This window comes from Tachypleus tridentatus, unplaced genomic scaffold (genome assembly GCF_004210375.1).
Source record: "Tachypleus tridentatus isolate NWPU-2018 unplaced genomic scaffold, ASM421037v1 Hic_cluster_2, whole genome shotgun sequence".
Taxonomy (NCBI): Eukaryota; Metazoa; Arthropoda; class Merostomata; order Xiphosura; family Limulidae; genus Tachypleus; species Tachypleus tridentatus.
In genome coordinates this window covers 39730832-39749023 of record NW_027467782.1, presented here as the reverse complement: position 1 = coordinate 39749023, position 18192 = coordinate 39730832, and the positions used below count along the sequence as shown (strand labels likewise).

The window sequence follows — 18192 nt, the reverse complement described above, 5'->3', positions numbered from 1 at the left end:
AGCCCTCGTGTAGCAGTGACAAAAGACTAATTGTAAGATTGTGTGATACTCTAGACTCTAGAGTAAGGGTGTTACATGAGTTTTGGTTTTCTATGTTTGTATAGTAAGTGTTCTGCTAAGAACAATTTAACAATAACAAACCGTTATGTCACATTCTGATACATAGTGTTATTAATTCATAACAAGTTAGTGTAGAATATCCTGTTTGTTGTTAACATTATTCATACCTGTTCTACTGATATTTAAAAAAGTTAATGTTGTACTTTGACTTCATCCATAGCTCTTCACACTCAACATGAGAAGTGAAGCCGTTATAAACAGGAGACAGATGAACTGACGGACAGACACCACGGTTCACAGTTTGTATAAAACAAGTAGTACATAATGTTCTCTGTCCAATCACATTCAGATATTGTCCACAGCTGTTTCAAAGTCAGTCTTCACTGATTGGTGTTGATATCGAATTCTGTAACATCATAAAAGGGTGAGATAAAAAGTCTGTAAAAAAGTAAACCTCTAAGAAAATTGTACGAAAAACGAGGCTTGAGTATTTACTATGTCAAGAAATGAGAATTAGATAATAAGATACAATTAAGATAAGAATTAGATACAATAATAGGATTTGGGATAAGAAGTTAAAAAACAATAGGTAAATTGTATACTGGGGAATCTCGTCAGACTTTGGTTTCTCATATCTTTGTGACTTACACTAAATAAATATTAGAAAATTATAAAGTCCAAAGAAAATCTGAGTAAAATTATTCGTACAGATTTATAATTGTTATTTAATGTTGTATGTTGTTCAGATATACCAGTGAAGTAGTCAACTGGGCATGTATGATGTTCAGTTTTACAAGGTAATTTAGTGAACCAGGTATCTGTTTTGTTCAGTTGTACAGGGTAATTTAGTGACCCAGGTATCTGTTTTGTTCAGTTGTACAGGGTAATTTAGTGAACCAGGTATCTATGTTGTTCAGTTGTACAGGGTAATTTAGTGAACCAGGCATGCATGTTGTTGAGCGGTATCAGTAAATAAATCAACACGATATGTATGTTTTACAGATGTACCAGGGGCGGAGACCTTCTCGTGGTTTATGACGCTTCCATACACGACACTGCAGATAGCAGTTTGCCCTTGTTTTGACAGTAAAATAAGCATGTTTTGTTTCATCAATGGTTGAATAGCTTTCCTTGTCTGTTTCTGTATTTAATTAATTCAAACACTAAATATTAAAAATGTGTTGGTAAAAGAGTAACATACGAGTACTTACCATGAAGAACTCGAGAGGACTGTATCGATACGACTCGTGTATCTGTATGAAATTTGGCAAACTTTCAGTGTACATAATATATATTTGTGCTGACATTTAGTGATTCAATAAAGAGGTGCACTGAGTAGTACATGTTGTCTTCATTTGTTTGGTAAACATGTTACCTGCAAAGTAAAACTTACTTTGTATGTAATACTATTAAACAACATAACAAATTAACAATGACAGAATGGACAGACAAATATTACGACTGTGGTTTTGAAGCGTGTGTCGCGGACACCTGTGAACATCGATCAAGCAAGCTGCTTTTGGCTGTGATCTGTCCAGCAGTGTCTTGTAAGTACAAACAATGCATTCCCGATGCTTAGTCACAGGGTTGAGTGCCCCAAGTAAAAATTTCAGTCTGCCCGCGAGGGCAGTTCAGTGTCTAAATTAGGCTTTTCTGCTAGCTATGGGTTAACTAAAATTGGGGGAAGACCTTATCGTGGTTTATGTTGTTTCTATACACGACACTGCAGATAGCAGTTTACCCTTGTTTTGACAGTAAAATAACCACGTTCTATTACACCAATGGTTGAATAACTTTCCGTATCTGTTACTCCCGTATACGTTTATACCCTCGTCCCTAAGACATGTGTCCGACAACGGCCACTTGCAAACTCTCTCTTTCTTAACCTGAGGATGACCTAGGAAGGTCGAATCGTTTTTCTCTCCTCAATAAAAGTGTCAGTACCCATAGCAGCCATTGTGATACACAATACATGTGTTAGTACCCATACCAGACATTCACATATACAAGTGTTAGTACCCATACCAGACATTCTGATACACAATACATGTGTTAATACCCATACCAGCCATTCTGATACACAATACATGTGTTAGTACCCATACCAGCCATTCTGATACACAATACATGTGTTAGTACCCATACCAGCCATTCTGATAAACATTTTTATCTGGAGTAGGTTTCTCATCATCAAGATTTTTTTACTTTAAATACTGAATCTGCAAAATATTGAAAACTTTGTCTCTGTTCCCTTCTGTTGTATGAATCTATTTCTTCATCTTCAATATAGTTATAATATTAATCATCAACCTTGAAATTTGCTTTCGTTCAGAAACATTGTTCGAAACGTGAATCCAAAGTTTCTCCACTTTAAAGAACCAAACCGAAATGTTCAAAAGTCGTTAGATTATCAGATTTGTCTGAAGAGACTATTGCTTTGTTTTACATTGGGCTGAAGCTACACGAGGGCTATCTTCGCTAGTCGTCCGAAATTTAGCAGTGAAAGAATAGAGGTACCTAGTCATCACCATCCACTAACCACTCTTTCACAAACGAATAGTGAGACTGACCCTAACAATGTTCTCCCTCCCCCCACACATATCATAAAGGGTGAGCATGTTTTGTGGAGTTGGATCAAGAATTTCAAACAAAGCATCAACAGAACATAAATTTCACTGAAAAAGTTCAAAGTGTTCTGTACTAACCATAGAATCGTTGATACCAGTGTTGATTACACCGATGTACTAAACAAGTGGAACTAATAGAACGAAGACAAATTGTTGAGCGTGAACATGTCCAAAATTTGAGGATGAATTGACTGACTAACAACATTCATTCCTAGCTTCATCCTGACGACCAGATTGTTAACCTGTGTAATTATAACATAAATAATCAGTGTAAATCAGTGCTAGCTAAAGGTCTTCAGTTCTCTCTTCCACCACGTAGACTCTACGTACCTAATTTAGTTTACACTTTCAAATCACAATACAGACACCTGAAGGACCTTCTTATGAAGGATAAAATAACTCTTTATCGATTGAGTAACATTTTTATGACGAAAATAAAGAACTTTGCCTTTTCTACTTCTTATGATTTTATCCCTAATGTTCGTCCTTACCGTTTAAGCTCTGAAGAAATATTTTAAAAGAACTGTCGTTAAATAAAAATATTTATGTTACATCGTCCGACAATAACATTATTATTCTTAACTAAAATAATTACTTGATTAAAATGGTGGTTATTCTTTACAACAAAAGCACATTTAAAATCCTTATTAATACCTATTAATTCATTATCATCCAACGTAACGAAACATTTCAAAGATACCTGAGAGAACTTAGAAAGAAAAATGTCGTAGACATTTGACTGATAATGAGACGACACCAAGTAAACCATCACAGTGTATTAAGTCGCTATTGTGGGTTATATAGATATAATTATCCTAAATTTACTAAAATCACGAACTAAAAGCACAGCTAATTAATAATACAGCAACATGGTACAGGCTATCTATTAACCATTGCAGAATTATCGACCCCCAGGGGCTCAGCGGTATGTCTGCGGACTTACTCGCTAAAATCCGGGTTTCGATATCCGTGGTGGGCAGAGCACAGATAGCCCATTGTGTAGCTTTGTGCTTAATTCAAAACAAAACAAAAAGCAGCATTATCTTATACTGAAAAAATATATTTTAGTAAATCCAATATAAAGTATTAATTACGTTATATTTTCTAATTTAACTATTATCTAAAGGACATGGCGTGCATATTTGTATCTATGTAACCGAAACAACAAATACATTGTTTCACTATCTACTAAATGGCACCACACAAAACAATCTATAAAAATTCCCACTTTGGTATTCTAAATTCGGACAATTATAAAAATAACTACGATACGTACGACAAACCTATATTTATCAAAGAACAGAATTTTAAAGTACTGTCCTCATAACAAGAACCCGACTTTCACTAGAACTAAATCTGAAGGTTTTATTATATCTTTATTGATGTAATATCTAAATATAGTTTTAAGGAAAGGAATTAAAAACTGTTAATTTTTAAATAAACGATAACACACTTAATAGACGAAAAATAATGTTTGCTTCGCACAATGAGAACAGTTTTCCACTGCATTAATTACTGTAAAAATATTTTTATCTTAAAAAATGACCAATTTTTCGAAATTTTTCAGTACGACATTGTCGAAAACAGCCCAGTACTTGTTAAGCCTAATTGCTGAGCCTCACAGGTTGCTGAGTAAAGTGAATGTTACTTGTCTGACTTTTGCTTCTTATTTCAAGAAGTTGATTGAGATTTTTAGAATCATCTTATGTAAATATACAATAAAAGTATTCATACAAAACCTTAAACCAACAAATTGTACTGGTCGAAATATCCGTGGAATGTGAGGTTGGTAATGTTTTGCTATAAAATTTTGTTATTTCTTCTCAAAGTCGGCTTTTATTTTAATGTCTGGTCTCCATAGTTACTATATGCAAATACTCAGTAATTTTGTGGTTTAACTTTATTGTTGCCTTTCTTCACAGTTTGTATTGGTTTCAAGTGTAACTATACTCTTGAATCAATTGTTGTTATGAAATGACGTACGCCAAAGAGAAGGAAATGATACAAAAATAAAACTGATAAGTAAGCGGTAGCAATGGGAAAACTCAGAAGATATTCAAAGTTGAGTGATGAAAACGAAATTTTATCCTTTAAATCTAATAAAGAAATTGTTCCTAGATTATAAATAAAAGGTTTTTTTCGCGATCACGTGTATAATGATTTGTCGGTGTAGATCTTAAATGTGACAACTTTTTTTATCGTCTGTAGATTTATTCTGTACATACGACTTTAACCTTTTATATATATTTATTTATATTCACTATATGCGTGTATTATATAAAATATAAAAATAGAGAGAACCACAAATATTTTAAGATTATATTAAAGTAAACAAATAGATTCTGCTAAGAAACAAGCATTTAAAGTTTAAAGATATACACGTTTACTAACAGTGATAAAAACAAAGTGTAAGATTGGGTGATACTCGTGGTTTTTTAACACTCCTACGAAAAAAATATTTACATCCACTAAAGTGATTTTGGGGCCTATCAGGCCCCATATATTTTTCCAATAGAAACACAGTGATTTAGCAACATTCATTACAAACAACTTGTCAGAGCGTTTAGTACGAGAAATATTCCATTATATAACAAAACTAGCTTCAGTCGTTGTATCAACTTCCTTACTGAACATTGTAAACAGTGTCTGCTGGCTATTTATTGATGATTTTAACACAGTTAACTTGTTTTATCTTTAATTATGATTTAGGTGGATAATCAGACGATACGTTTTTGTGATTTTTTTCACAGTGTTGTTTCAAGTTACTGGCTTTGTAATGACTGAGTAACACGTTGCAGGTAATATATAAAGATTTACCTCCTTTAACGGTGAATGTAAAATATTCCGCCCACTCTAGCTTAAAATTTCTGTTTTCATCTACACACAAATAAGAAATTTGTTTGCTCTTTTGTATTTCGCACAAAGTTACTCGAGGGCTATCAGTGCTAGCCGTCCCTAATTTAGTAGTGTAAGATTAGAGGGAAGGCTGCTAGTCATCGCGGGTTCGCATCCTCGTTGCGCCAAACATGCTCACCCTTTCAGCCATGGGGGCGTTATAATGTTACGATCAATCCCACTATTCGTTGGTAAAAAGAGTAGCCCAAGAGTTGGCGGTGAGTGATGACGACTAGCTGCCTTCCCTCTGGTCTTACACTACAAAATTAGGGACGGCTAGCACAGATAGTCCTCGGGTAGCTTTGTGCGAAATTCTAAAACAAACAAACATCATTACAATTTATGATAATGGTTGTTGCAAATAAATGATTTATTTATATAAATTTTACAAACTCACAAATAATTTAGTCTCTCTTTGGTTCAGAATTGAATATTGTATCGATGATCCAGGTCCACGATTAGCGAATTAATTCTGACTTGATGTTGTTATATCTTGCTCAAGTTAACTTGCCCTTTATTCTTAGCTGTCCTTGCACCACTTACAAGGCAACTTTTACCGACGAAGATATTTAATGTCCTCTAAGAAATACTAACGTCATAAGTTAATTCACTTATGTTAAATGGATTGTAATGTTCGAAATCTATAAATATTCCTGGTACAATTCTGTGATTTTACGACGTTGATCCCATTACAACTTACGAAACTTATAGTGTACTGACTCTAGCGACCAAACAACATACTATTTTTTCCCGCGTTTTTGCGATAGCTTTTATAGCTCATAGTTTCTAGAAAGTTCGGTAGACAACAATTGTTGATTTATGCTCCACCAATCAACATACTATTTTTCCCGCGTTTTGCGATAGCTTTTTATAGCTCATAGTTTCTAGAAAGTTCGGTAGACAACAATACTGTCAATCACTGATTATTACACACGTCATACATTGTTGATTCTTATGCTCGAAAATCTTCTAAATATTTAGAAACAGTTGGGACATGCGCAATACACATTTACAAATGTACGTTACGTTTATTAAACTTAAATAAATGTATAATATAAATCCGTAACGTGATGGATAAATTTTAATGTCAGAGAAAAGGAGAGCTGGTGAGTAAAAGTGGCTCACAGAACTGTTATTGCAGTGGTTCTCAACCTTTTTGTATGTTTCAAGAAATCATTCTCTTCTTTAACGTCGATTCTTGACTGTGTTTCGAACTCTTTGGCTGACATGTTGTAGATAACTAGTTTTTCTTCGTGGTCAATGTGGAGCCCAAGACGTTACCAAAGATGTGGGAAATGGCTTGTGTCCATAAAAACTTTAAACACAATACAATAATACTACGAAATACTTGACAACTATAGTTACCTAATAAACGGTAAGATTAATCTTTCACTGAATATCAAAATCAATACTCATGAATAAACTAACTTTCATTTAAACAAAACTATTTCTTAAATAAATTTGTCCCGACGAAAGTTTCGAAATTATTCAACTGAAACTTAGGTTTAACGTTGAAAATATGCCTCTTTTTAGAGTAAATTGGTAGACATCACGAAAAACCATGAGGTTTTAAAAGTCTCGTTGTAAAAAAGGGTTTCATATGCTCAATAATTACAATGGTCAACACATTCAACAAACATTGATATTTTTTGTTACAGAATTCATTTGACTGACGTACAATAACGTTCTCCATTTTTAAACTGTTTTGACCACTTTTGTATTTACATGTTTTAACTCTCTCTTGTAGTATTTATCTATTATTTACAAATGAAAATGTTCTAAATGTCTGTTCATAGATCCTACACAGTCTCCTGTATATATATGTTTCTACTTAACAAACAAATCAACTAACTACTCACAGGACCAATGGTTAACAATTTTGTTGGAAGAAAGTCTTCTTTTATGAGCTAGAAACATCAAACAAGACCAGCACCAATGAAAATAGGTATAACAGATGAAAGATAAAGACCACTATCGACACATAGTTGTGCTGCGTATTGACACTGCTAGAACCCTGGTTTTGATACCTGTGGTGAGCAGAACACACATATAGATCTTTATGCTTAAATATAAAACAAAAGATAAAAGTGAAACGCAATTGAATCCATTCTTGGAAATTTTGCTTCAGTTCATATTAAACAGTCAACGTACCAACAAAGTTTTGAATTCCTCAAAATCTATTATAAATAGGTAACCAGGAACAGGGCTCATAAACCGTGGAAGATAACGATATTTACTTTCTGATCTTATATTTCTCAGACAGTTCATAATCTAGAACTCTCAACTATTTTACATCAACATAGAATGAGGAATAGCAGGATAACATTTACGTAACTTTCAAAATAATGTAATTACATTTTTTTAAAGTAAATGTTTCTGTGAAAAAAACCTAAAATTTGTGTCAGAAAGAATTTACCTAAAATAGTTATTGTTTATTTAAATACAAGGGTTTTATTTCCATAGTGTGCTTCGACTTTGGAAGCAGTATTTTTAACATAAGAAAACAGAGTACCTGCTAACATTTCATGGCTTTAAAGTTTCACTTAACTAAAACTAGAATCTCCAATCATCTCTTAAATAACACTTTGACTTTATATTTGTATTTGATATGGCTGTTTAGTAGGCATTTAAATGTGCTATGCTGATAAAAAGAAAATAATGTGTACATTCGATACGACAGAAAAGTAATTTCTAACGCTAAGAATAACTAAGAAATAATTTAAATAAACGTACCCACTAAACTGTGGTGTTTCCATGTAAGATCGTTACTATTACTATTTGTAAAGCGATACTGTAGATCAAATGAAAAGAAATAATCTGTGTAAGTTTCAATGTGTATTATTGTACTTATTTTAAATTATACTTTCACAATCTAAAACTGAATCATCTATTAAAACATACCTTTTCAGTACGTCACTATATTACTGAAAAAAGACAAGGGTTCGATTCCCCTGGGTGGGCTCAGCAGATAGCCGATGTGGCTTTACTATAAGAAACACACACACACACGTGTGTTTTTTCAAAAGAATCTTTATTTGAGCTACAGATACAAAAAAGACATTACACCAACATAGAATGAGGAATAGCAGAATTACGTAACTGTTTCTTTATTTAAATTTTACATAATTTTGTTTTTAAACGTTTATTCAATTAGTGATTTTAATATCAAAATAAATTTTCCACACAAAGCTATGAACTTCAAGGAAGTAGTCATGGAAATTGTACTGTTCTCAAATAACATGAGCAAAAACTATTAATTTGGTTAATATTAGTACACATAAAGTTGAAAGTAGTAACTACTAAGTCTAATTCAAATTAAAAATATACTTCTTATGTTTTCCAAAATTTCAATCTCTTTATGATACGATGAACTGCATTTTAAATTGTAGTCATGTTTGGCCTTGGTTGTTCTTCTCGGATGATGCGTTCGTTGTCTATGAAGTGACCATTGGGTAGTGAGATTTTCAGTTGATTTATTGCGCCACTCAGAAGAGCACGTGATGGTGTATCCTAGTTTTGACACAGATTGAAACAGAAGGCAATTATATATTGTCTTTACAAACTTATACTTTTTTAAAACACGTGGACACCTTCCATCCAAGATGTTTAAAGTGTTTGTCAGCCTTTGGTTTCACTTTTGGTAAAGTTTCCATCAAACTTTTCTTTGAGCCGTGAATCGTCATTAAATATCCACGATCAGTAAATTCCGTCTGAAACACTAATGTTTTATCAATGCAGCTGATGAAATCATCCTCACGCTCTTTTTGATCTTGAAGAAGCTTTGGTGATAAAAGAACTTCTGCTGGTTCAGTTTCATAACATGTAATTCCTTGTATGAATGTATTAATACTCTGATCGTCTTCAGGAATAATGAAATGTCTTTATATAATGAATAAAGAAAGGGAATATGGTCCCACATCCTTGAAACTGATATTTCTTATCTTCAGGAAGATACCAATGTTGTTCACGTGCTGGAGTGGTAAGTGAACTGCCTAGTTTACATTTGGAGAGCGTTTCAACTGGAATCCTGTGTCTGATTCCACCAATACTCAAACGTATAGTCTTTATTCCTTCAGGAAACATGGAAAAATATCAAGCTCTACTTATTTTACCTGAGATTTTTATTTCTCAAAATCTCATTATTTTACTTGCTATCGTTCATTAACTTGTCATGTAGTAACTATATTTCATAAATGTGTACATATTTTCATATCTAAGCATTACTTTTTAATTATTGCTACGTAATACATTGTTTTATCAATAAACGACAATAACTATCATTGAATAACTTTTCTTTCCACGTTTCCTCATTTCGTAACCAATCAACAAAATACTTGACAGAGTGACGTACGATGGCTTGAGGAGTGAGTTGGAACCTTCATCTTCTATTTAAATAAACGTCACTATACGTGTGCATCTGTTCATTAAACGTTTCCACATTTATTGATAAAAGAGCACCAAACTTGACATAGTGATTCAGTAAGACATGGGCTTCTCTTTTACCAACGAACAGCGAGATTGACCGTAACCTTATAACGCCCCCACGGCTAAATGGGCATGTTTGGTGCGACGGGGATTCGATACCGCGACCCTCAGATTACGAGTCGAAATGCCTAAACCGACCTGGCCATGCAAGGTCACCAAGACTTAAGATAATTTTAATTAGGTTGGTGAAGAATCCCAGTGGTGGTGATACTATATTAACGATAAAATGAGTAAATGAATAACGTTAATACGTAATATTAATAGTAATTCAGTGGCATGGTGATTTGACGAGCTGTGAAGTGTGATAGATACAAATACAATTAATTGGATACTTTATCATGATAGTAGTTTCATACTTTTGACTCAGAAGTTCCAAACTTATAAAAAGCAATTGTGCAAAGTCAAGTAACAAAATCTTTCATTATAACACCCATTTAATGTTGTGGAATTGTTTGGTATCCTAATAACTTTAAGTTTCAAGCAAAGTAGTTTAACTGTATAGTACTGATAATAGTGTCTCACAAATAATCAGTTAATATTAGATTCACACAAAACAATTTATGGAATAAATATACCCTCCAAGACCAACATATATTGTCTATAATATTTACAGAGCCATTTTTCTATAGTTTTATAATTTGAATTTTGTTAGTTTAGTACTTGTAATTAAACCATGAATTATGATGTTCTTGCTTCATGCCTGAGGTCTAACAAATAGCTTAATATTTAGTATTAAATATTTATACTGTTGATGTTCATCATTTTAATATTTTTGTATCATTGTGCATAAAACTTAATTATTGTATTAGTTTTTGTAATATTAGTTGGAAGAGTTCCAGAAGTGAATAAAAATTTAATTTGTAAGAAGAGTATGGTATAAAGTATACATTATTTGATTAGAATAACCATTATAATTTAAGTTTATCAGTGTCTTATTTTGATACCTATGATATTTATATGTATCAAAAGCTTGTTTATGTACTTCAGGGGAACTGTATGGGTTTAAATGGGGAAACCTTGATAGTTATGCAAGTTATACCATTTTCTTTCACTAACGATACATAAGTAAAGGCAGAAATGGAATATCAGTAATCATAGAAATGACGCATGTGTTAGTTTGTTATAACTTGAAAACAAATTAAATAAAAAATGCTGCATTGACTGAAAATGTGGGATGTGTTTTCCTTCCTTAGTGGGCCATACTTTTTCAGAGCACATGATCTGCCATTGCTCTTTTTGGTCTTCATACCCAGGGGCAATTGGATGAATTGGGTCTGTCCTTGGATAACATTACAGAATCCATTGGTCAGCCCATCCCACCGTGGCTCATTACAGTCCCCAAATGTGACCTTTCTTTAAGTCATCTGAAAAAGGCAGATACTCCCAATTGGAATTACCGTCTTTTGTTTACTGAACATCTTTAGAACAATCTTTCTATTCCAATTTATACAGATGTCTTTTAACACTTTTATAACTTTACCTTTTGGTACTGGCCATAATGACACATAACCCGGAACCAGGACTGGAAAGACCAACTTCAGGTAACGGGTAGTGGTTCTTGTACTTACCTGTTGGTCTTCCTTTTGGGTTATGATCATCAGCATTATGCTACAGAAAGTCCTTTACAACTTTGTAGACTGGATGTCAACATTGGTTTTATGCCATTTTATGTTTTTAATTGCTGTTTTGGTTTTACCTTCATTTCCTTTTATGTATTTTACTTCATTTACTTTATGTTTACCTTTTTACTAGACATTTGGCTAATTATTATTACGATTTTGCTACGTGTCTTTTAAAACTTTTATTTTACTTTACCTTTTGATAATGGCTCTTATGACACATAACTCGGAACCAGGACTGGAAAGGCCAACTGCAGGTGACTGATCGTGGTTCTTGTACTTACCAGTTAGTCTTCCTGGTGGGTTATGATCATTACTATTATACTAAAGAAAGTCCTTTACAACTTCTTTTACTCTGCTTTCTCTCTTAACATTGTAAACTAGGTGTCAAGACTTGTTTTATGTTTTTTCTATTTTTCAATGCTGTTTTGTTTTACCTTCATTTCCTTTTATGCATTTTACTACATTTAATTTATTTTTACCTGTTTACCGGACATTTGGCACAGATAGTCTAGCTGCTTTGTGCCATAAAACATGAAATCAACCAACGAACCAACCAACCATCTTGGACCACCTGATTGGACTTGAAACATTGACGATCACAGAAGACTTCAACAATGAGAGAACACCTTGTTTCTGTCTTCTTTGATCTTGAGCTCCCTCTTGGTGATGTTGTTCTTCCCATGGTCCTTAAGGCAAAATTCTTGGGGTTTATTTTTCACCGTAAGCTTTCTTTCATTCATCACATCAAACAGCTATGTATCAAGTGTGTGAGGGCACTAAACATCTTTCGTGTCTTCTCTACCACCTCTAAGCGAGTGGATCAATATTCTGTGCTCAAGGTGCTTGCATTTGATCCAAATTGGACAGTGAGTTTATGATTCTGCCAGGACCTCACCTTTGAAGATGCTGTACCCCATTCACCATCTGGGGCTTTGGCTCTGCATGGGGGTTTTCTCACTTATTCAGTCCAAGGCTTGTACACCAAATCCTACGAACCTGTTCTTAACCTCCACCATTTGCTCTTTCTGAATAGATGGTCTGTCATTTTTCCTTTAGGCTTTTGTATGCAGGGACAGTTGGTTGAATTGGGCATGTCATTGGATGATATTGCTATCTCCACTGATCAGCATTATCCCACCATGGCTTATTACCATCCACACCTGTGACCTTTCTTTGAGCCATCTGAGGATGGTAGATACTCCTGATTAGAAGGTACTGTCTTCTATTTGCTGACCATGTTTTGAACCATTCTTCTATTTCTATTTACACAAATGGTTCAAAAATTAGGCAACTCTGTGGACTGTGCCAGAGTTTGTTGTGACTCGGTGTTTGCTTTGTTATTTGCTGCCAAGTTGCATGCCATTTACCTTGCCCTGGATGACATAGTACAATAGTACAATGATTGTACTATTTGCAGTGATTCTAGCTCTGGAATCACATTAAATTCCATCCTGTTCTTGTCAATATTAAACAGCAACAACTGGCCCATCTTCTTCATCTTCCACTAACATACAGTTTTGTTTGGATAACTGGCCATGACAGTACTTGTGGGAATGAGCTCATTGACACCTCAGCCAAGTCCACGTGCTTTGGTGCTGTCACAGCTGTGCCTGTTCCATATATGGACTAAAAGGTCTTGTATTCAAGACTTGGCTTCCTACCAGTTGTCTTAGAATAAACCTTCTTTGGCCATCTTGTTTCCATAAGGATTGGAAGGAGGAAGTTGCATGCAAATCTCATAGACAGACTTACAAACAACATAGTGTGTGTAGATATGAGTATCTTTGTGGAATACATTTTAAGAAAATATTAACTAGTTTATTGTATCTGAACACCAGATAATTAGTACTTGCATTAACATTTACACATTCACACTTGTTATGTTAAAATAAGCTTTGAGATTTGAAGCTGGGTTCCAATTGTTGTTAGAACTTTATATTAAATCATTTAACAACCATCATAATAGATGTTCAGCTTGAAAACAACCTCAAAGTGACATTTTTAGTGTTAAACAACTTACATTATTGATACATTTACATTATTCTGAAATTTAGGACTGTGTTTGTAAGGAAGCATATGAATTTTTCAGCACATTTTTGTATAAAACTGAGTTAAAATACAAAGATCTGATACTTAAGATTAAAAATATGTTTTTGATATCTTATCAAACAAATAGTAGCAACGTAGCTTCTCCTAATTAATAGGTTTTATTGTTTTAAAACTCATGTATACCTACTTAAAGTTCACCTAAATATGACAACTTTAGTTTGCTACTTTCACATTAATTTCTTCATACATTAACTTTATTACTTGCCTCCAATAGACTTTTGCGATATTATTTTGTAATTTTTGACCAAATTATATTGAATAGAAGTCCATAATTGTGTTAATATACATTTTGATACCTTTCATCCCTTAAATTCTCGGCTAATTTAGGATTTCTAGTTATTACCATAACTATTTGAAAACGCTACAAGCAGGTGTGAAGTTTTTGTTTATTTTGAATTTTGCGCAAAGCTACACGAGGGTTATGTGTCCTTAATTTAATAGTGTTAGAGTAGACGGAAGACAGATAGTAATCACTACCTTGGGCTACTCTTACCAGCGAATAATGGGATTGACTGCCTCATTATAATGGCTGAAAGGGCAAACGTTTGGTGTGACGGGGATTTGAGCCCAAGACCCTCGGATTATGAGTCGAGTGCCTTAACCACATGGCCATGCCCGAGCATTGTAAAAAGTTGGATTTATACTAGTGAACATATCCAAAGGTACTATCACATTTATGATAAGATAAGAGGTAAGATGCAGTGTTAAGTTTGAGGTAACTAGATACAGTTCAAATACACGAAAACTTATTGAGGAGGACTCCAGAAACTGGATTTAACTAGTCTGTGTAAAAATGGATCTTTAAAACTTTAAAATTGATTTTGAGATAAGGAATCTCACAGTATTACTGAAAAAAATGTTACAGGAGGAAATAGAAAGTGTAACAAACAAAACAAATGTTGGACGTATCGCTTTTCATTTATTTTTATGATAATTTATGGTAATTTGTTTCACTAATTCGTCACCTAACAATCAGTATTAGAGACATGACAGAGGTTTGGTGAATTCAACATGAAACTTTTTGAAAAGTCTTACAATGACCTAAGTCTTTTACTATCAGTTAAAGTAAGTAATTGCGTGTTTTAATGTACAAGGTAACAGTAGTAAAACTGTATTAAGTTTACTAACAGTAGAGTTAGTACTGTATTTACTTGGGAGTGCTAATGCCAAATTATATCTTATCAGACGAAACATGACTTACAACATGTTTGACTGAACATCAATAAACTGTGAATCTTGAAAACATCAAAATCACTTTTCAAAAAAAAACTACAGCACAGTTCTTATGTCTCAAAATGAGCCAACTGTCATAGAAAATGTTCTTACATAAAATTATTACAATAAATATCTATTTTAACTAAAAAACTTACGGAACACCCATTTCCACCACGGTGTTAACGAACTGGTTCCCTACCACAATTATAGCTAACTGTAAAGAGAATTCAAACAAACACCCTCCTGTTCTACACTAGAAGGAAATGTAGAAAAACACTTTCAAAATTACTGTCATATCACTTTATAAAATATCTCAGAAAGGACACAAGACTGAAAAGTACAATAAGGTATAAGTTAGTGAGCGAGAACACTAATAACTTGTCCAGGACCAAATGGTCCAAAAAAATAATGTTTCAAACCTAAAACGTTAAAGAATGTGTGTGACTGACATGAAAAACTTTGATTGATTCTTCATAGTTTAACTTTCTCATGACAGGCTCAATCCCAGGAACTGACCTAACAATTATTCTGTGCTTGTTATAGTATTACAATGTGTTCATAATTATTCTGTGCTTATTATAGTATTACAATGTATTCATAATTATTCTGTGCTTGTTATAGTATTACAATGTATTCATAATTATTCTGTGCTTGTTATAGTATTACAATGTGTTCATAATTATTCTGTGCTTGTGAAAGTATTACAATGTGTTCATAATTATTCTGTGCTTGTTATAGTATTACAATGTATTCATAATTATTCTGTGCTTGTTATAGTACTACAATGTATTCATAATTATTCTGTGCTTGTTATAGTATTACAATGTATTCATAATTATTCTGTGCTTGTTATAGTATTACAATGTATTCATAATTATTCTGTGCTTGTTATAGTATTACAATGTGTTCATAATTATTCTGTGCTTGTAATTATTCTGTGCTTGTTCTGTGCTTGTTATAGTATTACAACAATGTGTTCATAATTATTCTGTGCTTGTTATAGTACTATAATGTATTCATAATTATTCTGTGCTTGTTATAGTATTACAATGTATTCATAATTATTCTGTGCTTGTTATAGTATTACAATGTGTTCATAATTATTCTGTGCTTGTTATAGTACTACAATGTATTCATAATTATTCTGTGCTTGTTATAGTATTACAATGTATTCATAATTATTCTGTGCTTGTTATAGTATTACAATGTATTCATAATTATTCTGTGCTTGTTATAGTATTACAATGTATTCATAATTATTCTGTACTTGTTATAGTACTACAATGTGTTCATAATTATTCTGTGCTTGTTATAGTATTACAATGTATTCATAATTATTCTGTGCTTGTTATAGTATTACAATGTATTCATAATTATTCTGTGCTTGTTATAGTATTACAATGTATTCATATCATTTTGACAGGCTTTAAGTAAACACAAGTTTTTTGCACACCAAAGATAATATTTTTAATGGAGTATTTTTACTAAAAATTTATCTATGAATACTTACATATGTATAAATATATAAATAGAGAATTTCTGCATACTAGTCTGAGTGTTCATTTCCATGTTTAGATTAAAAATACTTTTTCTTTAGTCTCAAAAATCACAAACTTTTTTGTGTAATATCTGAACCTGAAGCCTTGTTACTGGTGTAACCCCTGAAGCCTGTAAAGAAATAGGACTTCAAATTGTGATATTAAACTACTTATATTTATACTAAATAGTTTTATGATCATAATAGTATGTGAATGTACATACATTGTTAAATTTTATTGTTTTATTGCCTTTATAACCCCTGACTAATTACTATTCATGCCTTAATAAGTGGTAAATCATGTGACAAATATGCAGCTCTTGTTATGCTTTTGAATTCCATTATGCACGAGCTACTCATGGACATTTTTTAAAATATTATTAGTATTTTGTTTGTTTGTGTGTTTTTGGTATTTTTTAAAATTTGGTTTACAGTATTATTTCAGTTCTTGGCATCACAATACGACCTTTTTTATGTTTATTTTTGTTTAGAATTTCGTGCATAGCTATACAAGGGCTATCTGCACTAGCTGTTCCTAATTTAGCAGTGCAAGACAAGAGGGAAGGCAGCTAGTTATCACCATCCACTGCCAACTCTTGGGCTACTCTTTTACCAACGAATAGTGAGATTGACCATCACGTTATGACGTTCCAATAGCTGAAAGGGCAAGCATGTTTTTTGTGACAGGGATTCAAACTCGCAACCCTCAGATTACGAGTCGAACGCTTTAATCCACCTGGCCATACCAGGCCTATTATTATTAGTAGTAACAGTGTTACTTATTTTACTTAATTTAACCTAACTAAACTAAAGATATTCTTATTTTACACATTGCATTTCCCATGGCAATCAAGGTTGAATTGAAAGTAAAATATGGAATTATATTTACAGGAAACATTGCAATACGATAAATCACTTGACAGATAAAAACCATGGCTTTCTATTGGTTTTTAAGTAATACTGAACTGAGTGGCTCAAACACTTATTGGTAATTTCTAATAAAGAGGACTTCACAGGTGAGTGTGGCAAGATGGATTTGATTTCATGTCTTTGGAATCAAGTAATATCAAAGACTATGAAAAATTATAGTATGCCTAAGCGAAATTATATCATAATAAGTAATTTACATTAAATTTCATTTTTTACTTCTTGGAGAGGTGGTAAATAAATTAAAGAAGAAAAGGCTTTGAGAGAAAATGTTGAAATTCTTACACAAGAAAATTCTAGTTTTTCTATTTTAAATATTGCCTTCTGAAAGTAAAATATTTAAACTTGTATTCTATTAAAATATGGATTATGAGCTATGTCTGTTTATGAGTATATCATAAAAATAAAATAGTTTAATCAACTTTTAAATGTAACTCACTAAAACCTTGAGTTACATGCACAGAAAAAGATGTCTATGGAGAAAGGGTTAATAATGCTATTTTTTCCAAGAGGAAGTGTACTTTGAATAAAAATCAAGATTTCATGTTTTGTTACCATGACTACAGGTCCCAAATACCAGTGTAAATACAGGACTTCTTATAGTTATTTGGTTGATTACTATTATGTTATTGAACAAAACATTGATCATCACAATTATTATAACTGACCTGGACTTTGGGCCTTCTACCTTTACTGGATGAATTTGATGACATGG

The 18192-nt window shown here is 32.8% G+C and overlaps 1 pseudogene across 1 annotated transcript in view; it reads right to left on the bottom strand.

Moving 5' to 3' along the window:
- Window positions 1-8656: 8656 nt before the first annotated feature.
- Window positions 8657-18192, bottom strand: part of LOC143242283 (WASH complex subunit 5-like) — a 72003-nt pseudogene continuing 62467 nt past the window's right edge. The window contains exon 24 of the transcript XR_013022577.1: window positions 8657-9652. The product of XR_013022577.1 is annotated as a WASH complex subunit 5-like (transcript). The remainder of the gene's footprint in view (window positions 9653-18192) is intronic.